Raw genomic sequence first — 25,055 nt, forward strand, 5'->3', positions numbered from 1 at the left:
GCCTCTGTTTACGTGGTGGTGATTGGGACGGAGTTATCCACCTGTATATCCATGCAAGGCGTGTGGAGAGGACATGACACCACCAATGGGTCAGTTGGTAATTTGAAGGTGTAGTTACACATGTTACTTTTGAACCAGATTGAACCATATTGAACCATATTATCATTGTCCAAAATGAGGTATCGTTGGATTCCCTGGATCAAGACAAGTTCAACACATTCTGACATCATACTCAGTTCTATAGATTCTCCGCCATTTTGAATGTAAAGGAAAAGCGTTTTTTTGCTACTCCTCCTACAATTTTTGTCGAATCTTCTTCAAAATTGCCACAGATGATCTTCAGACCAAACCTCACAAAAATTATGATGGAGCTTTGATTTTCACAACCGTTTGTTATTTACAGCCACATCAAATTGATGTGACTGAATTGATGTGGCCGCCATTTTTAATATAAAGTTTTTTCGCTACCTCTCTGATAAGGTTTGTCCAATCTTCACCAAATTTGGCACAGATCATCTTCAGACCAACCCACTCAAAAGGCATCACATGTTTTTTTGTTTATCTAAACCTTTTGACTGGAACAGCCAAACAAAGTCGTCAACCAAGCCACCATAAAAGATGTGAGGTCATATCTCAGCACCTCTTTACTGCATTGACACCAAATTTGGTATAGGGACTAGGGACACTGTTCTAAAGAGGTCCAAAATAGGTCATGCCATTTTACCTCTAGGTGGCGCTGCAATCAGCAAAATTTGGCACAATTTCTCTTCAGATCAAGCCTCACAAAAGACATCACGTTTTTTTGATTTTCTACACCTTTTGACTGGAACAGCCAATCAAAGTCATCAGCCAATCAAAGTCGTCAACCAAGCCACCATAAAAGAAGTGAGGTCATATCTCAGCACCTCTTTACTGCATTGACACCAAATTTGGTATAGGGACTAGGGACAAAAGAGGTCCAAAATAGGTCATGCCATTTCACCTCTAGGTGGCGCTGCAATAAGCATCTAACCGCTAGGGGGCGATCCCGTGTCTGACACATGTTAAATAGTGATACCAGCTGAATTGATGTGGCCGCCATTCGAATGAATAAAACGTTTTTGGTGAATATCAAAAATTCACCTAATTTGGCACAGATTATCTTCAGACCAAAATCACTGTGACATGTCAAAGTAGAACTGAATTTCAGCTGTTTAAACTTGGGTCAAATCTGACCACGGTTGCCACAGGAAAAACTGCTAATATTTTTACCCAGTAACTAAAATCTGTGATTTCTAGCACTGAGAATAGCTCACTAGGATAAATTGGTGTCCTGGAAACGTCAACGTCAGAGGTTCGAATCCAGCCAAAGCTGACAAGCTTGTCATGTCTCTGATTCTCTGTTTAACGAGACTGTAAGCCACTGCAAAGGAAGCCAGGTACACTGCAGTCACTAGATGTCAAAAGTTTCTTCTGGGTCATCTGACCTGCTTGGCCACCACATTGCTGCTTGCAGCTATATTTTAAATGAACTTCTTTCCAGATTAACAATGTGTAAAACTAAGGTTGATGCATTCATTTTATGTACAATTTGTGAATTAAATGTTTTTTTTTAAATAACCCTTGTCTTTGCGTGTTTGTTTGTATAAAACAAGAAATAAAACAGCACATGTTACATATGCATTCTTGTGTGCCTAATCATGTAACCTGTGCGGCGAGACAAAGAAAATGGAAGTGTTTCCATTGTACTCACACATTTGCATGAAACAGACCTCAAAACATCGTTAAATATCCTTGTCTAGCCTCAGTACACCACAATAAAATTGGCTGGGTAGTTAAGGAAAATTCACTACTTAATGAAAAAATGTATTAATTTAATCATTTCAAAAGTGCACATTTTAATTGTAATTTTAATCACAAGTGCCATTCAACTGATTTTAAGTATTCAATGATGCCGATGTTTTAATAGTACTATTTGAAAATACTAATTGTTTCATCAATTCTAGAAAGGCCTCATTTCCAGCAGTCATGTAAATCACAAAACAGGCAAAACAAGAGATATATTTAATTGCTCAGAAAACGTTACGACGGTGCCCCCCCCCCCCCCCCCACCACCCCACAAAAAAACTAATACACACTCAACTTTCCAAGCTCGCCGTAGGTGCCCTTTCCTATCTCAGTGGCCTGACGAAATTTGACAGTAGGCTAGGTAAACTTTCGAAAATGGCCTCAAAAAGACAACAGGAGTCAGGGGCAGAAAAAGAAATAAACTGCGAGATGATGCCCGTGCATCACTTTCAGGTAAGTCCATGTGTAATTATTGTTAAATACGGGAAATATGCTGCTAACTTATAGTTAGCCTATGCATACACCTCGGACTAGCTGACGTTATTGCTAATTTTAGCACACTCAAATATTTTATCTATGCATTTGAAATAACTGACGCCAGCTAGATGTTACTTTACTGTACATTCTATGATGCTTTTATATTCGAATGATCAAATTTTTAAATGAGTAATAAAGGTGGAGAGCTCCTTGGCTGCATGCTTTCAGTTTTAAATGTTTATAATTAATTTGGAAAACCATGCTAAGAAACATAAGGGTGGGGCTGAAAAATGAAGAGACAAAAATACATCACCTTCACTAGACAAGGTTTTACCAATTGAAAAATGGCTGTTTATTTTACATATTTTGTTTATGCTCCAAAAACTATTATGCACTCAAATAAAGGCCCCAAAATTTCGCTTGCGCGCATTGCGCGCTCGCATTAACTCCGTAACTAGCATCATATCAAACACAGAATGTAGATGCATTGACAGGGCAGCTGTGGTGGTGGTGGTGTGTGGGGGGGGGGGGGCATCATAAAGGAATTATGCGAAGGGAACCAAAATGGCTAGCGGCGGCACTGCCAGCAGTTGTTTTGCCAACACCTTATCATTGAATAATTTACATCAAATACCATTGACATCAAACCCAGCTTTAAAAATGCTTTCATTTTACAAATGTTACACAGAGTAACTTTGGTAAAGTACAGGGATAATCCCCCTACAGCAGGCGTGTCCAATCCTGGTCCTCGACGGCCACTGTCCTGCATGTTTTAGATGTTTCCCTGCTCCAGCACACCTGATTCAAATGAATGGTCATCACCCTGCTTCCACAGAGCTTGATAATGACCCATTCATTTGAATCATTGAAAATTCTGATGCATTTATTTGTGCTAAATGTGTAAAAACTGAGCAGGAATAACGGACGTGCAACCTTTTACAAACGGCGCCCCATACAAGATCATTAGAGTCTCTGAACTCACTGGACCTGGATTGCAGAAGGCAGTACAATTTGTACCAAATGTGTATGATGATGTTTAGGTCAGGGATCTGTGCAGGCCAATCAAGCCACACCAAACTCAAAGATTTTTGTACAGACCTCACTTTGTTCATTCGATTAAAATCAAGCCACATTAATGGAAGCTATTTTTGTAATTTTGTGCATTAATGTTAATTCTACTGATAGGTCTATTTGTGCAAAGCATAAAATGTTATTGTACACAATTCTGTACTTCAAACTTTGTGGCAACATTTTGGGGAAGGCCTTTTTCCTGTTGTGCCTTGATTATTGAAGAAGTCTCTTATTTTACCCAATTTCTGTGAAAGTACCAAGGACCTCTTTATTATGCTCCTATGCATGAAGCAGGGTCCACACAGAAACGTTATATTGAGTTTAATGGGGAAAAACTTAATTGCACTGACTCCTGAACTTAACACCATCAAACATATTTGGGACCCATTCTAAAGCCATTGGCAAGCCTGGTCAAGTCACACAAGAGCTGTGTCCAAGTTCCCTAATGCTAAATGGGCAGACCAACTCCAAAATCTTGTGGAAAGACTTCCCAGAAGAGAGGCAGCTGCTATTGAATAGTTTTGGAATGAGTTGTACAAGAAACTTGTATATATGTGATGGTCAGTGTGTTGTGTATATGTGTGATCTGTATATATGTATGTATGTGTGATGTGAATATGTGTGATGGTCAGATGTCCACATACTTTTGTCCTGACCTAACCGTTGCAGTCAACACCTTGGATCTGGCTGGCCCAGAGCAATGTAGAACAATAAAGACGAGACAAGGGGGAAATGGCTTTGCAATGGACTGACTCACTCCATATTAGTCTGAAGTCAAATGTTGTAACGGCTGTTGGTAGAGGCTTAACATGTCCTTAAACGTTTGTGTGAACAGTTTTCATTTTGTAAGCCCAGCCGGGGTTTGTCTTGGGGAGAAAAAAAAGAAACATTTGGATGAACTTTCAATACATAGAAGTGGAAAAGAAAACGGAATATGTTGGGCAGAAATGCGGCCACAAAATCACAGGAAAAAACACCACAAACCTTAAGAGACATCTCAAGGCATTCCATAATGAAATTGAGGTCAAGATATTAAAGTAACGTTACTATCTATTTTATTAAACTCATCCCAATTCATGAAGCTGTGGTTAATGTGTCTCATTTTGACATTAGCTTTAGACGTTAGCTTTAACCGCCACTGGAGCTGAATACGACTGAGACACATGTGACCAGCGTGTGTGTATTTGTTTGTGAGTGTAAAGTGGGTTCTTAGTTCCTACCTGACTGACTGACTCCATGTGTACTAAGCATCACTTGTTAGCCAAATACTATAGCTAGTTTTGTCATTCACATAGCAATCACACTGAACTGAATTTGGCATCAACATGACATTGAATATCTTATTCTAGACCAATACATACAGTTAAACAAATGGTATTTCCATTAACATTTCTCCCGAGACTACTGCTTGGACTACTTCTGTTTTGATTATGTAGACTTTTTTTTCTTTTACGGGCAGTCAAGTCACTCACCCAGGGGTTGATATACTATGGTAAAATCATAGCAAGGATTTATGCTACTTCCTATTTACAACAATTATATTTTACAGAGGCTGCATCTGTCCTAACAATTGTATCTATTCCTGTGCTTGATTCCAAAAATAGCACCAGTGAAGCAAGTCCCACTGAAGATGGACAAGCCAACTAGTGCTCAGGATTTCTTTGCCACAAGGAGGATAGCACACTGGATAGGCCGCACAGGACTCCCAGCATGAATTGTCGAAGATGAGGAGTTCATTGCCATGATGGTAAAAATGGACAAAAAGTTCAAAGTGCCAAAAAGACAAAATGTTAACTTGATTGACAAAATGTACAAAGAAGAGAAAGAAAAGATCAAACAAAACCTGGCCACAGCACGCAGAATAACTACAGGGTTGGATATTTGGACTAAAAAGGGGTTTACAGCATCCTTCCTGGGAGTCAGCGCCTGTTACTTCAACCCTGAGGACAACAAAGCTGAACACAAAATCCTGAACCTGAAGGAGATGGTTCACCCTCACACCGCAGAGTCGATTAGTACACTTGTTGAGGAGTCAATGGTAGAATGGGGAATCCCAAAAGAGAATGTCCTCACAACGATTACTGACAATGGCAGCAATATGGTGGCTTCGTTCCACACACATGCAGAAGTTGCCACAACTTCTGAAGAGGACTCAGAGGTGGAGCACGACAATGCCAATGATGACTATGAGCATCAGGAAGGGGAGGATGACAGGCACAGACATACACATTTTATTTGCACTTTTTAGTATGTTATTGTAACTCGAGCCTTCAAGCACCTCATTTCTCTTTGTGAAACTGGAATGTATACATTTTTACACGCGCAGGTATTACATTTCCACTCTGAAAATATAAGTACCCCGCGCCCACACTCAACAACCGAGAGTTGTACAGGTAGCTGCGAGTAAGCGCCTGTCACAATCTCATAGGTTAAATTTAGTTTGCGCAGTGAAATTCTGCTCGCGGATTGAATTTCTTCATGCTCAAATGTAGGTTAATTTTGACACTAGGGGACATCGTTGTGCCTTGATTGACAGCTAATAGGTGCGGTGGCCCTGAAGTGCAAATCTGAAAACACTTCAACAAATCATAAAGCACAACGGCAAAATAATTCTTAAAGGTTGCGAAAGTATCTTCGGGAGTACTCATATTTTCAAAATAGGAGCTTTTCCATGTTTTTCACCTTTCTTTCCTTTTATAAGACAGGCAGTCTGTTTGTCCAATTAGGAGGGTCCGTCTTCTGCTAGGCCCTACCTTATGGTAGACGTTAATGCCGTTGTGTTTTATGATTTGTTGAAGTTTTTTCATATTTGCTGTTGTGTTCCTATTTGCTGTCATATTTTAATATTTGCCGTTTTGTTTTCCTATTTGCCTTTGTGTTTTATGATTAGTTGTTGATTTTTTCTATTTGCTGTTGTGATTTGCACTTCAGGGCCACCGTAAATAGGCTTCCGTTACAGACCCAAATCTGACGCAATATGTTAGTGCACGGATGAACATCTAGAATGGTACAGCAGCACCATTCAGTTTGGTTTTGTCCGTGCACTACAACCCTACAACAGGCTGTCAACTGTTTTAAGACCTTGTTTTAGTACAGTGACTGACAGAGTAGCAAACATTCACATTTCTACAAGTAAAAAACGTATTCTATTGAATAGCCATTTTGACATTCATAATTTAACATGTCACATTTTTCAAAATACAAGCCGTCATAAAACGAATTACATTGCATATTGTGTGCATATCACATTAAGTCATTTAGCAGGACGCTCTGAACAAATATAGGGGTCGGCCAGGGATGTCAGGAGGTTGGTGGCAATGTAGTATAAGGATATTTGCCACGGGGTGAGAGCTTCGATTACCTCTCTCTTTTTTTACCATACATGTGTTTGCATCCCTGAATCTAGATTAATCTAGATTAACGCCAAAATTACAGTGAGATTAATCTAGATTAAAAAAATGTATCTATGCCCACCACTAGTCTTGATGAAGGAAACATTTTCAAGATGAAAATCGTTATTGTACATTGTGTTATTCATTGAGAACAAAATTACATAACAAAGGTCAACAGAAACCAAAATCACCAACCAATTGAGGCCTGGATTGAAATTAGCCAAAAATTTCAGTAAACGATTGAAACCACAGTCCGTTCTGACTCATAATGTGACTTGTATTAATATAAATGTGGAAAGTTGGCCCAAATGTGTTACATTCAAACAAACAAACGCAACATGGTTCAAACAAACTTAACACGATCCAAACAAACGTAACACGATTCAAACATAGCACGATTCAAACAAACAAACGTAACACGATTCACAAATGTATTTCGCGATTCACAAATGTAACGCGATTCACAAATAAATGACCCTATTACATTCGTTTGCAACCTGACAAACACAAGTTACAAATCGGAGAACACGAGTTTCAAATCGGAAAACACAAGTTACAAATCCCTGCATTCGTTGGTGTGGATTTTTGGAACGTTCCTGACGCGCTTAGATTCACAAATGCATTTTTTTCTAAAAGATATCCTCTGCAGCCTATCAGATGTCTCCAATTTAAGCCAATCACCGGAGAATGTCTAATATGGGTAGACAGGCTCTGCGTTAGCCTGGGAAACACGGAAAATGACTAAACATGAATCCTGCCATGCTCAACAATATTCAATCACGTATGATCATCGGTTTAATAAGATTAACAAGCAATATTTCACCTACATACTACCAGACGACATTGCTCGTGATCTGAAGGAGACGATGTCCGTCATTATGGCAGGTTGTTGAAGTCCACATAGACACGTTAATGTGATTGGCTAAAATTGGAAGAGACGATCTGATAGGCTGCAGAGGATATCTTTTAGAAAAAATGCATTTGTGAATCTAAGCGCGTCAGGAAAGTTCCAAAAATCCACACCAATGAATGCAGGGATTTGTAACTCGTGTTCTCCAATTTGTAACTTGTGTTTGTCAGGTTGCAAACGAATGTAATAGGGTGATTTATTTGTGAATCGCATTACATTTGTGAATCGTGTTACATTTGTTTGTTTGGAGTGTGTTAAGTTTGTTTGAATCGTGTTGTGTTTGTTTGTTTGATTTATGAAACTAATCTAACTCCATAAGAGCCAGCTGATGCAGATGTTGATGGCTGCGATGTAAACGTGAACCTTGGTCCGGTCCTGAGGTAGGAGTGATGGGTGGTGGGGATTTCACTCTCTCCACAGACCTCATAATGGGACCTATAAACAAGGTCAATGGCTTGAAATAACCTGGCTCTCCAGGGAATATGGCAACGTTGGCATTGTCAGTCAGGTAAAGACTGCAACCGGTGACCTAAATAAGAAGCACATTTTGTTATAGTAACTACAAAGCTGAGGCAGCACGATAGCCTACTGTAGCTTCTAAACACGTGACCAGCTACTCAACGGTTGCAAAACAAAAGCACATTTTCTTTACATACTTCATGGGTAAAATAAACAGTTAAAAAAATTTATAGGCTACTTTATTTAACAATAGTGTGGACATATTTTGCTGAAAGAGCAGTGGGCTGGGTTGGACCAACTGGGTCCACGATGTATAATTACTAAGCAAGCGAGCAGTTATTTCTGACACCTGAGCCCACGCTGAAATTAGACGTTAGTTAGCTAAGAAAGTTAGCTCTAGCTAACTTTAGCTAGCAATTGCCCCTTCATTCAAAATCCAATGATTTAACAACACCTGAAATATGCAGACGATTTTCTTGACCTGCATGTCCTCTTGTTTAATAGTCAGCCTTTTGCTGCCATGGTAGAGGATATGAGTATCCATATTATAATGTTTTATCAAGGCAGCTAGCCAAAAAATGTTGTTGCACGTTGATGATGGTGAGTACTTGCCAGTGTGGCGCGGTCAGATTCGTCATTCGTCATGTGTTGGAGTTCTAGCTACAATGTTGAGGAGGCACGTTTGGTAACTTAATACACTGATTTATTTTTCAGTACACATATACATTAAATTAATCCAATAGTACCTTAAAAATGTCTATACATTTTAATGTCAATGTTCAAGAGAAAAAAATAGAGCGGGAGTACCATGGTTTAAGTTCATTTTTTGTGGATCCTGTGTCAGCGTTTCTACTGAATGTTTAAGAATTTGATTTTGGGCTGTAAATCTGATCTTAGATCTGCAGCTATGAAATAATAATAACAATAATTAACACATGAAGTTAGCTTTGAACAGGCGACCGGTTACGTAGGCGGGAAGTTTATGTGACACTAGACTCGACGTACCAGGCTACGTACCTATGAACCATAGATAACGGCAAAATATTGTGATCTGCAATATTAATTCACCAACACTTGAACCCTTCCGCAAGGTTATTAAAGAAATGAAGATGCAAACAAGACATGTTGACATTCCTGACTTGCACAGGTGTCCAAAGAGGTTGTTCTATAGACAACAAAGCGGTTTTGTGCTGACAATAACTTTTTAAGATGAATTGTGTCTGCCACTCATTTGGAATTGGCAGTGGCCAAAGGTATACAGTAGGTGGGTACACAAGAAGTACAGTGTCTCTCGATGTGCACAACAGATAGAGACATACCCCAAGCAACTTACAGCTGTAATCGCAGCAAAAGGTGGCGCTACAAAGTATTAAGTTAAGGGGGCCAAATACTTTTGCACGCCCAATTTTTCCGTTTTTAATTTGTTAAAAAAGTTTGAAATATCCAATAAATGTAGTTCCACTTCATGATTGTGTCCCACTTGTTGTTGATAAAATAATAAAAAAAAAAACTTTTTAAAATATATTTATGTTTGAAGCCTGAAATGTGGCAAAAGGTCAAAAAGTTCAAGGGGGGCCAATACTTTCGCAAGGCACTGTATGTTTCTCTGTGTCATGAACCACAGAACTAAATATTTGTGGAAGTTTAATGATGGACGCACTACCTGGTGCTTAAAGACCCTTAAAGTAATTTGTCTCAATACATTTATGCAAAATGTATGTGTGTGTATATGACACGTCATAATATGTACTTATATGTAAATATGTTTAGGAATATGTACAGTACCTAGGGGTGGGCGATATGGCCAAAATCTCCTATCACAGTATGAATAATTTTATATCGTGGTATATGACACGTTATAGTAATTCAATCAGGAGAGACCTGGATAAGTGAAAGATGTTTATTACAGAATAATACTTGTATTACAATGTTTGGAGCTTGGACCCCGCGGGGAATTATATAAATCAACGGGCGCCTGCCCAACGCCCAAAGAAGAATCCCCGCGGAGTCTAGACACTGGTGGCGGTGTCTAGACAGCCCGATCAATCAAGCCGAAGATGGAGACAGGAACCGGGTGGCGACGGGGAGGTGGAGGGTCACACACTTGACAGCTTGAACGAACTACACAGGGAGATAATCGTATTTAAAGGCACGGATCATATGACGCCATGTATTTTAGGCGAGAGCGCTAATCAACCTGTACCCCAGTGACCGCCCGACCCGGGAACGGGGGAAGGTAGGGCGTTCTTAGCGGGGGGAGTGAGTAGTGTACACTACGATTGAGCCCGAGTGCAGGGATTGGTCTTGCCTGACTGAACTTGCGCTAAGCTTCATTTCAATCAGGAGAGACCTGGATAACTGAAAGATATTTATTACAGAATAATAAATGTACAACAATGTTTGGAGCTTGGACCCCGCGGGAATTATATAAATCAATGGGCGCCGGCCCAATGCCCGAAGAAGAATCCCCAAAAGTAAAAGGGTAGGAAGGTAGAGACCAAACAAACATACTCACCAACAGGAGGAATCATGAAACCGCTGGGGAATAAGCAACACAAACACAACACGGAGAGCTGCCGACCTGGGTGCGTAGCACCGATCGGAGCGACCCCGATCAATACGAGAGTAGCTATACAGAATGACCTAGGCTAGAGCGTACATACCCGGGCCGGATCCTTCAGGAGATGGCAAAGCACAGACAGATCCATAGACCTGTACCTATACAGAGACGCCAAGGGAAAGAGAAGCAATGATTGCGCTGTAGCCTCCAGGCCAGAGGCCAATGCCCTAGTGCATAATGAGAATGTGCTAGAGGGCCGACCCCCTCATGCTGTCGGAGTATCCCTAGGCTGGCTGAGGCCCGACGCCCTCAGATTTGAAGGTGAAAGCCTTTGCCGGCTTTGGTCGGCTAAAGGGCGTACGCCCTTGAGTCTGTGAACAGCCTGTGCAGGCTGGAGGACCGACGTCCCCGCGTACGTGACCTAGGTAGGCTAGGGGGCCGATGCCCCTAAGTCTATGTGACAGCCTGTGCGCTGGCTAGGGGACCGGCGTCCCCGCGTACGTAAGTCTTGGTGTGCTATAGGGCTGATGCCCTTGAGTCTATGTGCACAGCCTGAGCCGGTTGGAGGTCTGACGTCCCCGTGTACAGATGACCTATGTAGGCTAGCGGGTGATGCCCATGAGTGTGTGAGAAGCCTTTGCCGGCTGAGGTGCATATGAGCCTTTGTTGGCTGGAGGACCGACGTCCTCGTGACTTGTGATAGCCAGAGAGCAGGGACCAGGGACCATCTGTTTACATACAGAAACAAGTCGCTGTATTCGCAGGCAATGTTTGCATCGAGCCTGTAACCACGAAACAGTTTAACACAAGACACGGTAACAACACCAACCACCAGTTATTTGCAAGTACTCACCGAGAGCCGTTAGGGCCGTAGAGATCTTTGGGCCTCGAGGATGGCAGCTGAATCAGGACGGACATAGGAAGAGTACGCTGATGAAGACCAGCGGCCCAGCTGCTGCAAAGACGCAGTGGACACCCCTTGCAAGGCAGCGGACGTCGCTGCGCCTATTTGGAATGAATGGCCAGAATACCGTTGAGGGGGAAGGTTGCATTTGGCTACGACCTGAGCTAGATGGTAGCCGAACCAGGATTGCAACATGGAATTATTGGTAGGGGTTATGAAGAGGGGGGAGAATGGACTGGAATGGGACCTCTTCTTTACGTATCTTAGCATAGATAGGAAAGGACAGCAAAGACCCCCCGTTTTGATAGTGCAAGAGCCTCCGGTTTTGGAATTTTTGAGATGCGGATTGAAGAAGTCAGGGTGAAATGTTAAGTAAGAAAAACACACATCAGTGGCAGGATTAAACACGTTAGACCAAGTTGTGAATTCGCCGCACCGTAAAAACCCATAGAAAGCCATTAAAAACATACATTCCAAGAGGGAATCGATGTAGGAGGTAAAGCAGCCGTGTCTGAGCATGGAGAGCATAGCGTGCAGAATAGACAGAGTGAAAGGGAGTCTATCATCCGCCTTAGGGGGGAAAAGTTGCCCTTGAACAGCAGTTTGACTGCTGGGTTGGTGAAAAGGCTTGGGAACGAAGGATCAAGGCATCTGGCATTGAATTGAATACCCAGGACCAAACCTTTAATATATCGTGGCTGGAAGTGGCGAACATCAGTGGAGTGACACACGAAAGCACATACCACATTAACACAACGGGTACCAGAGGGACAGACAGAACATGGCTTACGTTCTCCAGGCAAAATCATAAGATCTAAGGGTGGAAGCAGCCAATACCTTCCTCATGTAACCTTTAGCTACCTCTAAGTATGCCTGCAGGGAGTGCTCGTCTAATCTAGGACCAGAGACGCGAGGGGGGGGACGGCCAAGGGCCTCTGGCTGGCGTACGGGCACAGATCCCTGAACACCTGAAAATTGAAACGGGACAGGGAATCTGCTATCACGTTATCGTGGCCCAGCACGTGACGTGCGGTGAGAATGAAATTGTGAAAGACGGAGAGCCATGTGATGCGTCTCATGAATGGCATGATGAGTGGGCAGTTTGAGCGACCCTTGTTTATGATGCTCACCACGGCCTGATTGTCGCATAAGACAGCTATCCGCTTACGACGCCACGACTGGCCCCATAGGTAACAAGCAACCGCGACGGGGTAGATTTCATACAAGGCTGAGGAAGCACCGGGCGCAGCGAAGTCTCGGGGCCAGGGGCTGGCGAACCACTGCTCCTGATAGAACCCCCCAAAACCAACGGACGGATCGGCGTTGGTAAAAAAACACAGAGAGTCCGAAGACCGAACCACGTCGTCGTAAAAGAACGACACGCCGTTCCAGCCCTCGAGCAACTGCAACCAGAACGATAAGTCGAACCGGCAACCATTGTCCAAGCGAACATGATCAAGCAAACCAGACACCGAAGAAGCCAAGACGAGCAACCGGGAGATGAACGAGCGGCCCTGGGGAATCACGTGCATAGCGAAATTCAAATGCCCTAGGAGAGACAGCAGCTGCCGCTCATGACAGAAGATGCCAAGAGCGACCGGGCCATGCTGCATGCACGCTCGAGCTTCTCAGCCGGCAGAGAAGCCTTCATCTCGACCGTGTCCAGCGTGATGCCCAGGAACTTGAGGCGAGTGGCCAGCCCGAGAGTTTTCTCGTCGGAAAGGGAGATGCCCAGTCCGCGGAACAGGTTTTTTAACAGCAGAAGGGAAGCACCGGACGGAGGATCTACCAAGAGAAAGTCGTCTAAGAGGTGCAGCAACGCGGGGACCCGGACCCAACAAAGGGCCTCGAAAACCCTATTGAAGATGGAAGGGCTGCTCCTGCTTCCAAACGGGAGGCGCACGGCAAAATAAAATTGATTCTCCCATTTCATCCCGAGCAAGTGCCACTGAGACGGGTGAACGGGGACAATCTTGAACGAGTCTGTGATATCGGCTTTGGAAAGCCAGGCACCGGGCCCTGCCAACTTTACGAGCTTGATGGCGTGGTCCATGGTGGCATAGTGAACCGAGAAAGGCTCGAGGGGAACAAGCCCGTTTACGCCGGGAACCGGAACGGAGCGCGGAGCAGAAAGGTCCAAGATCAGACGTTTTTTGCCAGAATACTTCCGCGTAGCAACGCCGAGGGGACTGCTACGAAACAGTTGGAACGAGTCGAACGGGCCTATCACGTAGTGCTTACTGCACTCTCTGGCCAGCAGCTGGGAAACGACGGCATGCTCCCGCAGCTCTAACTGGAGGTTGCCTAAAACAAGCGAAGAGGACAAAGGACATGAAACCCCCACCCTGAACCCTTGAGTCAGCCCAGTGAGCAGGTGATTGACGAACACGGAATCGGGATGAGACGAGAGTTCGAAAACCAGTGCAGATACATTTATTGGAGTGGAGGGGTGCCCGGCCGTTAGTTCAGGCCACCCCGACGCCCTGGCTGAAGGCGGGCCCGACGTGGGCACACAGACCACGGATGGGCTTTCTGACAGCCGCTGCAGACATGAACAAAATTACAATTGCCATAGGAGCACACACTTTCATTGAAATTTTTGCAAATAACCCTCCTGGAAGCGACATGCCCCTCCAGGTCTCACATGCGAATGCCAACGACATGCGACATGCCAACTCCCACCTCCGGGAGAGCTTCGATCATGTCTCGGGGGGAGCCGGGGACATTGAGTCCGAATGGGCCATGTTCCGGGCCTCCATTGTTGAAGTGGTGCATGTCGCAGCGGTAACCCTCGGACCCGGTGGTGGACTCCGGAGGTGAGGGATACCGTCAAGCTGAAGAAGGAGGCCTATCTGACTTTATTGGCTGGTAGGACTCCTGAGGCAGCTGATGTGTACTGGCAGGCCAAGCGGTATGCGGCTTTGGCGGTCGCGGAGGCAAAAACCCGGGCATGGGAGGAGTTCGGCGAGGCCATGGAGAAGGCTCTGGACCACCATCCGGCGGCTCAGGAGGGGGAAGCAGTGCTCTGTCAACACTGTATACGGTGGGGATGGTGCGCTGCTGACCTCGACAGGGGACGTCCTGGGTCGGTGGAAGGAATACTTTGAAGACCTCCTTAATTCCACCAACACGCTTTCCGACGTGGAGGCAGAGTCTGGGGACATCGGGGGGGGCCCTTCTATCTCTGGGGCGGAGGTCACCGAGGTAGTTAAAAAGCTCCGCGGTGGCAGGGCCCCTGGGGTGGATGAGGTCCGCCCGGAGTTCCTTAAGGCTCTGGATGTTGTAGGGCTGTCTTGGTTGACACGACTCTGCCTCTGGACTGGCAGACCGGGGTGGTGGTTCCCCTCTTTAAAAAGGGGGACCGGAGGGTGCGCTCCAACTTTAGGGGGATCACACTCCTCAGCCTCCCTGGGAAAGTCTATTCAGGGGTCCTGGAGAGGAGGATCCGTCGGATTGTCGAACCTCGGATTCAGGAGGAGCAATGTGGTTTTCATCCTGGCCGTGGAACAGTGGACCAGCTCTATACCCTCCGCGGAGTCCTGGAGGGTACATGGGAGTTCGCCCAACCAGTCTACACATGTTTTGTGGATCTGGAAAAGGCGTTCGACCGTGTCCCTTGGGGGCTCATGTGGGGGGTGCTCCGAGAGTATGGGGTACCGGATTCCCTGATCGGGGCTGTCCGGTCCCTGTACAACCGGTGCCAGAGTTTGGTCCGCATTGCCGGTAGTAAGTCGAACTTGTTTCCGGTGAGGTTGGACTCCGCCAGGGCTGCCCTATGTCACCGATTCTGTTAATTACCTATATGGACAGAATTTCTAGGCGTAGCCAGGGTGTTGAGGGGGTCCGGTTTGGTGACCTCAGGATCGGGTCGCTGCTTTTTGCAGATGTTGTGGTCCTGTTGGCTTCATCAGCCCGCGACCTTCAGCTCTCACTGGAGCGGTTCACAACCGAATGTGAAGCGGCTGGGATGCGAATCAGCACCTCCAAATCTGAGGCCATGGTAATCGACCGGAAAAGGGTGGAGTGCCATCTCCGGGTCGGGGAGGAGATCCTGAACCAAGCGGAGGAGTTCAAGTATCTCGGGGTCTTGTTCACGAGTGAGGGAAGAATGGAGCGCGAGGTCGACAGGCGGATCGGTGCGGCGTCCGCAGTAATGCGGGTCTGCATCGGTCCGTCGTGGTGAAGAAGGAGCTGAGTCGAAAGGCGAAGCTCTCTATTTACCAGTCGATCTACGTTCCTACCTTCACCTATGGTCACAAACTATGGGTAGCGGCCGAAATGAGCTTTCTCCGCAGGGTGTCCGGGCTCTCCCTTAGAGATAGGGTGAGAAGCTCGGTCATCCGGGAGGGGCTCAGAGTAGAACCGCTGCTCCTCCGCGTCAAGAGGAGCCAGTTGAAGTGGCTCGGGCATCTGATTAGGATGCCTCCTGGACGCCTCACTGGTGAAGTGTTCCGGGCACGTCCCACTGGGAAGAGGCCCCGGGGAAGACCCAGGACACGCTGGAGGGACTATGTCTCTCGGCTGGCCTGGGAACGCCTCGGGGTCCCCCAGGAAGAGCTGGTGGAAGTGGCCAGGGAGAGGGAAGTCTGGGCCTCCCTGCTTAGGTCGCTGCCCCTGCGACCCGATCCCCGGACAAGCGGCAGATGATGGATGGAAGCGACATGCACCTTGCGGCCACGAACGTCCACATTCGGCTTGCCGCTGGGAGCGCAGAATCCGCGAGCGCCAGGCTGGAGCCCGGGATCCCCCGGGAGAAACGGCACCAACGGACAGAGGGGAGCAGGATACCCTAACCCGCCGCACGTGCCACAAGACACCGCCTGGGAGCCCCCGACCAGCAAGATCAGCAGCTCGGTGTCGAGAATTGACCAGTCCAGTAACGCGTTCGAGCGGGAAACGTAGCGAGCAGCTTTGCTACAGAACTCCTGATAGAAAAGGTTTTTTCTGTATCACAAATTCAGGTCTCCAATGAGGGCCATGTACCCGTCCAGTTCCTGCCTTCTATGGGGAAACACTGAGCACACCACGTCACAGAAAATCCTGAACGCTACAAGGAACTCCCCCATAGACAGGTCCCTTGCCAACTTGGGGTCAGCAGAACGGTGCACCGTGCTGTATTGGTCGCCGGTGGAGACGCTAGCGTCACACTCGGGCGAAGGGAGGATTAGCCGAATCAAATTAATGTTCCTGCCCTGCAGGATGTGGGACCTCAAGCGGGGGGAAATGTCAGCCCCCGAAGGGATGTAAGGCCTACCTGCTGCAGGCACAGCCACTGCGGAAGCCAGGGTGTGCAGCGGCTCCTCCATAGGCACGAGGGGCGCCGAAGCGGGGAGCGGAAGCCCCGGCGTTCTCCAGAGACCGCAGGCGAGCGTCGATGGACTGGAGGGATGATGCCAGGACTCTGAGGGTAGAAGAGAGGCTTCTCCATGAAGATCGGAAACGGGAACATGCGGAGGAGCGAAGGCAGGGCCGGCAGATGGGCCGGTGTCCGAATTCAGGACCTCCTGATGGCGCGACTTCCTCGTACGCTTCCGACCTTGGGAAGCAGCGGAGGGGGGAGCCATGGGCAACGGGTCTCGGACAGAAGACGAACAGTCAACCCCGTCGGCCAGGGCACGGAGTTGGGAAAGCTCTAACGCAGACTACGTCTAGCAGCAGAGGAGGCGGAACCCAGACGACCTCCTCAAACAAATCTAGCTCGTACTCTGACATAGCCTCCAAAAACGAAAGAGTTTAGGTCCAGCCAACACGACACCGAATAGCAGTCGTGCACTTGACAGCATGAACGAACTACACAGGGAGAGAATCGTATTTTAAAGCACGGATCATATGACGCCATGTATTTTAGGCGGGAGCGCTAATCAACCTGAACCCCAGTGTCCGCCCAAACCCGGGAACGGGGGGAAGGTAGGGCGTTTTTAGCGGGGGGAGTGAGTAGTGTACACTACAATTGAGCCCGAGTGCAGGGATTGGTCTTGCCTGACTGAACTTGCGCTCAATTCTTAATTTGTTCTGTAAATTCAATTTAGAAATTGTACAAAATAACCATACGAAACTTCATCATCACACTCGATTATTTATTGCAAACAAAAACAAGTGCCTCACATGAGACAACACTTGAGATAAAAACAAAAGACTCAAAAAAGTTATGAGTACGAGCTCTCCAATTGGCTGATGCGCAGTCATGCCATCCCATGGTGACCTACTCACAGCTCAACACGGATCTGTAATCCCCTCCATCCAAAATTTCAAAATGAGCGAAAGCGATCAGTTTTACTATCCATATAACTTTGGTTTTGGCGTATCAACCTCGTTAAAGCTCGTCAATCTGTTAAAGCCTCAGTTTGATTGGTAACCTCACTCTCACTTAGTAAGTAGCAGAGTTACGGTAATTACTCAAACTTTTTTTTAAGTAATGCTTTACTTTACTAGATTACTCACTGTTGAAAGTAACTAGTTACACTACTAGTTACATTACTTTTGGATTACTCCGTAACATCACCTGAGATGCACTATAACTTACTTGTCAAATAACAATATGTACCATATATGGGTCAAAGACGATAAGGATTTTAAATTTGAAAATAAATTACAGTTTAAATAAATACAAAATCAAGCACTTTCTATATTAATTAGAGTGTTTTGTATTCATATCAACAAAATAAACTACATTTCTGAATGCAGTTACAATTTTTTTTCATGAATCATATGATCTATTCCATGAAAAATGTCCTTCCTGGGTAACGGGAATGGATTTTAAAATGTATTAAATGTTTACCATTTATAACATATACAAGTTTCTAAATATCCATAGTTAGAGCTAACCAAACTTTTACTGCTCAGAAAACTACATTTTTATCACTATTAATATTATATATTTGTTTTTTTATACTGAAATGGGCTCATAACTTGCTCTCGATCACACAATATTTCATGTCAAAAAGAGCAAAAATATGGAAAATGTCTGATAATGATTTACAGTAAAGGTTAAATGGTTGTTGTTATATCCTCAACTCAGTAAAACATAATTGTGTAATATAAATTGAAAATCTGCATTAAATGACTTGAATGTCATTGTTACTCGGAATGACATGCTGTTAGCCAGGAATTACATACGACAAGTTTTTCTCCAAAGGCTCCCTTGGGAACATTTATTTTTCAACATCCATACAATATAAAGGAAACACTTACTGACAACTGTTATTTAAATATCATGCAACAACAATGTAACTTTCAAGTCCTGTAACATACATGTAACATAGAATCACAAAGGTTAAAACTTTTTTCTGGCATTTGATAAATTCATTGACATTTTATTTTTACTAAAACACTTTTTTTCAATCATTAATTTCATTAGACAACCATATAACATTCATGTCCTGTAACATAAATCTAACACAGAATCACACAGGTTAAAACCTTTTTTTTGGCATTTCATCAAACTGAACTTATTTGAAGAGGGGATTTTTCCACATTCTTTTTTTGTGCCGCTACCACTTGTTTTGAAATGTTTCCCAGTCCTGGACACATAACTTTGATGAGCGGTTTGTTGACGGCTCAGGCTCTGAAAGAAGGGCTTGCATATCTGATGCATAATAGAAGAGCACGTCTGGGGTTGTCGTCGACACAAATGAGTTTTTGCCCATTACTTGCCGCATGCAGCTCACTTCGACTTCAGCACTTGGCCGACAAATGTCGTACGATCATATTTGACAACTACAAACCTACCAACTAGGTCTGATGTGATTGACATTTGTGGTTTTGCACTTGTTGAGATTGGCGTTGCACTTGTTGAGATTGGCGTTGAGCTTGTGGGGGTCTCCTCTGTCTCCCCTGTGATATTAAAGTCTACCTCATTTGGACTATGGCAGTTGCAGTAACTGCTAGTCGTTCGGCTGCTGAAACAGGACAGCTCTCGGTGTCTCAGTTTCCCAGGGGTGAGAGACACAATCTGATGTATTTTCATGGTGCCCTTTATGACTAGAAGCTTTTCAAAGACAGCTTCATCATGCCTCAGGATGTCCTCTTCTGAGACCCAGAAGTATTTTATACTCGATGATGAGCTCTGTAACGTATCGAAGAGGTCTTTGGGGCTCTGGATATCAGCTCCCATTTTCACCTTTAGGTCAGCCGTTCTTTTCACAGCTCCACCCACTCCATCCGGTGCACCTTTGACATGCGCCTTTTCAGAGAAATTCCAAGAGACTTCACTGAAGCCCATGAGAAAGGGAAGTGTGCTCAGAAGGTAGAAGTTTTTTTTGTTACGATACTGCGTCACAGGCCCATCACTCATAAAGTGGATTGTTGTCAGATTGGGGTTACGCAGCTTAATTTCCTTAAGAATTGGCTCTATGTGTGCCCACACAGCTCTCTCGTCATGCCGAAGGCTGTCTGAAAGGGTTGCATAAGACTGGATCCCCTCCAGTGTGTAGACGACACATGTGTGGATTGTAGCCTGCTTGCGGCTTCCACCAAAATGGAATGCTTGAATTTCCTTTTGGAGCTTGCAGGCATAATTCTCAGAGAAGTCCATGTGAAAGACCACTTCAGTCTCGTTGATGGTGTCTTTAAGCTCCCTGCACTGCCGTACTTGGTGGAGCCAGTTGAAATGATGTTTGGCTAAAACATCAAGTTTCTCATTGAGAATCTTTCTTAGGTCTTGCCTTGTACCGTCTTCTGATTTTTTAAGGAAATTTGTGAATTCCTTGTCCCCGCACGTGGTCTTCACTCGTTCCCACTGTTGCCATGTGGTGAACATGCTCTCCTCTTGAAAATCTATTTATATTTCCTTGTAGCAACAGTTGACACACACACAATACATACAATCCTACTTTTTAGGGTCACACACTATGGCAGCCAGCAACTCTGACACACTTGATATTTTAAACAAGCCACGTTGGGCTAGTTTGTTGGCAAGGATCTGGACATTTTCATGATCAATGCACGCACACGTGTCACGATCACTTTTTTTGGCTCTGTTACATTGAAGGGCCTCAAACGTGAAAACTGTCGATACAACATTGTGAGTCCTTTTTTTGTTTCCTTGTTGTACAGTACATGTATCTCTTTTAACGTTTTAAGGAGGACTCTTCTTTGCACCTTCTCTTTATTTTTGGTCACTGTATCTTTTTTTCCTGCTAGCAGTCTGCTATGTTCATCCCTACACAGGAAGCGTGTAACTTGTTCCCTTTTCTGTGTAGCAAGCTTCTTGGCTCCCCGTTGGCTGTGCTTTTCACTGAGAATTTTTTGTTTTGTTGGCCCTTTTAAGAAGTTTTTGTAGTTTTTGTGATTTCTTTTGTGCCCATTTAAGTTGCTTCTTCAGTTTGGTGATTTCGTACTTCATTTGATTTTTTTCTTCATTATTAACACATTTAGTTGATGGATTGCCATCATTATCTTCTGGGGAAGATGTAGCAAGTTGCTCTGCATTCTCCAGTTGGGGTTCAAGTTGGGGTTCATGTTGGGGTTCTTCAATTGATTCATTCATAGACTCTGGAGTGTTGTTCAGGATTTCATCGGCCCGCTTCCTTCTTTCTCTCTGATTTCTTTTGCTTAACTTCCACTGATCCCTTTTTTTCTTTGCAGCGGAGGGAGTCATCAGCCCTACAGGGGTTTTGGGCTTTGCGTTGGCCTTGTATTTGTAGTAGCTAGTGACAAAAAGAACAAGTATTAGATAAAGATTGTTATGACAGATGTTCCAATACGTTGAAAGGGATGGATCACTTACAGCACTTATATTATATAATTAATTAGGCTACCTTCAACATTGCTCCTTAAGAAATGGCCCTTACCATATGTTTTGACACGTTGCCTAACTAAAACATCTTGTCATTTTACATATGATTGTAAACCTATGGATGAAACTTTAATTTCTCATTTTCACTGATCTGCACTTCTAAATCACAATACCTTTCCTTCTTTTGCACAAGAAACAAAGCCCTAGGTTGGGGATCTGCATTTTTCCTGGCCCTAAACAGTCTCTGTCTCTCTTTATTTGACAGTGGCATCTGGAAGGACAGAAGTGAACATAAAAAGATTGGAAAAAGCAGATAGCCATGCATGCAACACAAATTTATATAATATTCAAAGAAAGGCATACTATGTTATTAATATAATATAATTATATCAAATGTATGCTTAAAAAGTGACGAATACTATTTAAAAAACTATCTTCATTAACACGTCCAATCTGGATAACAGGACATGCCCTGGGTAACAGAAAATCTTTGTTATCCAGGGAGGACAAAACAATACATTTCCCGCATTAACTTAGTCAAACAGTAGCCTACTTGGCTAAAACATATCTTAGACTTTAACACATCAATGCCATATTTCGTATGAAATAGGCAGTTTTAAAAAATAAAAAATGAATATTTGTTTGAATAGCGTTATCCAGAAAGACACATGACTTTCGGATGTAACCTTTCAGTGAACGAAAAAGGCACAATATCAACATTTTTAAGAGAGAATTACTGACCTTTTCAGATGTTTGGGGGTTCTCCAGAATCTTCTTTCTCATCCAATACCCTGTTTCATAACTATGGAAATGCATTTTGGGTAATGTATGCATTTAAAGTCTGTTACCCGGGTAGGACATAAGGGAAATCCGAAAATGTGGACAAAAGTATTTATTGCATAACATTTTTAATTAGTTTTGTGTTGTTGTTATATTTGTATGCATCATTGAAAACATAAACACAATTATGCCTAAGTAAATAATTAATGCTTTTATACATTTTTAAAAACATTTGACGCTTTTCTTTACTTGGACTTCAAGCCGGACGTTACCCAGGAAGGACATTTTAGCACTTTTGAGCTCAATTCCTCAAAAAAATATTAAGTTCGGGGGGCGCTGTTGAGCAGCTATGGAGTGAGACGTGCATTGTCTAGCTCCTCAGAACAATTTACAAATAACGAATTTAAAAAGGCAATTTATTTGCAGTTACTCGTTTAAACACAGCAATACAAGATTCCGGATCAATATCCATCGTGATTTTGAGTCATGGGGAAATCTAGGAGACGTGCAGCGGGTGCATCGGAGCTGGGACCTAGCTTGTCTTCGCCGAGGCCTAGCTCCCCCGCCTCATCCGTGGCCTCGAGCGATAAAGGAGACAGTGCTGCTGATAGCCCAGCGGGGGCTAGCGCGGCTAACGCAGAAGACTTCAAGCGTGAGTTGCTTTTCTCCTTGCGTGCGGACTTTGTTGACATGATGAAAACAGAGGTGAGGGAAGTGTTGAAGATTGAGATGGCGGCTATAAGGACGGATTTCCGTGCTATTAAGACGGGCTTTGATGACTTTAAGACGGCTATCACTGCTGAACTAGCAACACTGAACAGTAGCATGTGCGACACGGAACGTAGCCTGACTGTATGCTCTGTTGACGTTGACGTCTTGAAACGTGAGGTGAAGCGGCTTGGGACCCTGACTGATTCATTGCAAAACAAATGTGAAGATCTGGAATCTAGATCCAGAAGGAATAACATCAGGATTGTGGGGGTGCCCGAGGGCCCAAACAGCTGCTCTTCAACTTCAGTTGCTGAATTGCTGCAGAAAGCATTCAACCTAACCGATGCCCCAGTGATAGACAGATCCCACAGATCGCTACAGCCGGTGCCCAAGCCTGGTCAGCGTCCGAGGACCATTATAGCCCGCCTTCATTACTACAGTGACTGCGCCTCTGTATTGCGTCAGGCCAGGGAGAAGCAGAGGATCAAGGTGAAGGACATTACTATCTCCGTCTATCCTGACTACACCGCTCATGTAGCCAAAGCCCGCGCAGCCTTCAATGACGTCTGGCAACAGCTCAGAGGCCTACAGGGAGTCCGTTTTGGCATCGCCCACCCCGCCCGTCTTCGCATCACCTACGGCGACACTGAGAAGAGCTTCCTGACTCCAGAAGATGCTCAGTCCTATGTGGCACAGAACATCATTCCTCATGCCACTCGAGTGGATAAATAGTCTTCATCCGACCTACTTTCCTGGAGAGGCCGAATCTACACGGAACTTTACTCAGACATTGCAATGACACTTAAGCAGTTATTTCCCACCGTGTGATATTCGAATATACAACAGCTCCCTGATGCCAATGGTGGAAGACAGTGTGAGTAGCCTACCCACTCGATCTGTTGAATTTCTATCTTATTGTATTTGTTGTGATGCATGTTACTTTCATTTCATTTCACAGACTATTTTTGTGGGCTATATTTTGACACCTAGGTTCTACCTCAGATTTGGCGATTTTAGCCGGATGCTACTATTATTACCGATATTGTGTATTATTTTAAGCGTACTTTTTTTCTTTTTTTTTTTTTCTTTCCTTGTTTGTTCTTGTTTACACTGCAATAAGGCTTATCATATTTTGACTGTTACCTCTTTTGCCTTAACAATTTTACAAGATATGTTCTGCAGGTATTGTTTAGTTAGCGTTTTCCTGTAAATCAAGCACCTTAAATGTGCTTTCTCTTCCTTTACTTGGTTGAGATTAGTGCGATCTTCCGTTTGGGGGGGGGATCTGCATAGGGATTTTGGACTCCCTTTTTTGTTTTGTTTTTCTATTAATATTTTTTATGCATGTGTTTCCACATGGATAAGATTGACAACGGGGCCTTTAAATCATCTACAGTCAAGCCACCTAATTCCACACATTTTTGATAAACATGACAACACCTAGTTCCAACACTCCAGGCTCTATTAGGCTCATCAGCTGGAATATTAAAGGGATCCATCATCCAATTAAGCGCAGCCGTGTGTTTAGTCATCTTAAATCACTAGGTTCAGAAATAATTTTTTTGCAAGAGACCCACCTCCGTACTAATGAGCACACTAAACTTGAGAGAGGATGGGTTGGACAGATATTTTGTTCCAAGTATGGTGATAGATCCAGAGGTGCTGCAATACTAATTAGAAAGGGAATTCCTTTTGTACCGACTTCTGTAATTGCTGATGACAATGGAAGATATGTTATTGTTGCTGGCAAACTTTTTGGGTCCCAAATTGTTTTAGCTAATGTGTATGGTCCAAATTGGGACAACCCACAGTTTTTTACCCGTTTTATAGCCAAGCTTCCGGATCTCCATACACACTATCTGGTTTTGGGCGGTGACTTCAATTGCGTGCTTCACCCAGGCCTAGACAAGTCCAGGCCCAGACCTAATAGTGCAACATCTAAATCCGGTAAGGTTCTTTTGTCATTTATTGATTCATACAGACTTACAGATCCATGGAGGCATGTCAATCCTACAACTAAACAATATTCTTTTTTTTCACCAGTCCACCGTTCATACTCAAGAATAGATTTTTTCTTGGTTGATAACGGCTCCCTTCCATTAGTCTCAAACTGCAAATACCACAGTATTGTTATCTCTGACCATTGCCCAGTCCAACTGGATATGCAGTTCCTAAATAGTGTAACGCCTCAACGCACTTGGCGATTAGATCCTTTGTTGCTGTCAAGT

At 44.3% G+C, this 25,055-nt stretch overlaps 1 pseudogene; it reads right to left on the reverse strand.

Annotated features, from left to right (window-relative positions):
• Window positions 1-11,558: 11,558 nt before the first annotated feature.
• LOC146220811 (uncharacterized) lies at window positions 11,559-14,263 on the reverse strand (annotated as a pseudogene).
• Between the last annotated feature and the right edge of the window lie 10,792 nt (window positions 14,264-25,055).

The sequence above is a fragment of the Hypomesus nipponensis genome, chromosome 27, assembly GCF_054491055.1.
Source record: "Hypomesus nipponensis isolate SF chromosome 27, ASM5449105v1, whole genome shotgun sequence".
NCBI classification, from domain to species: Eukaryota; Metazoa; Chordata; class Actinopteri; order Osmeriformes; family Osmeridae; genus Hypomesus; species Hypomesus nipponensis.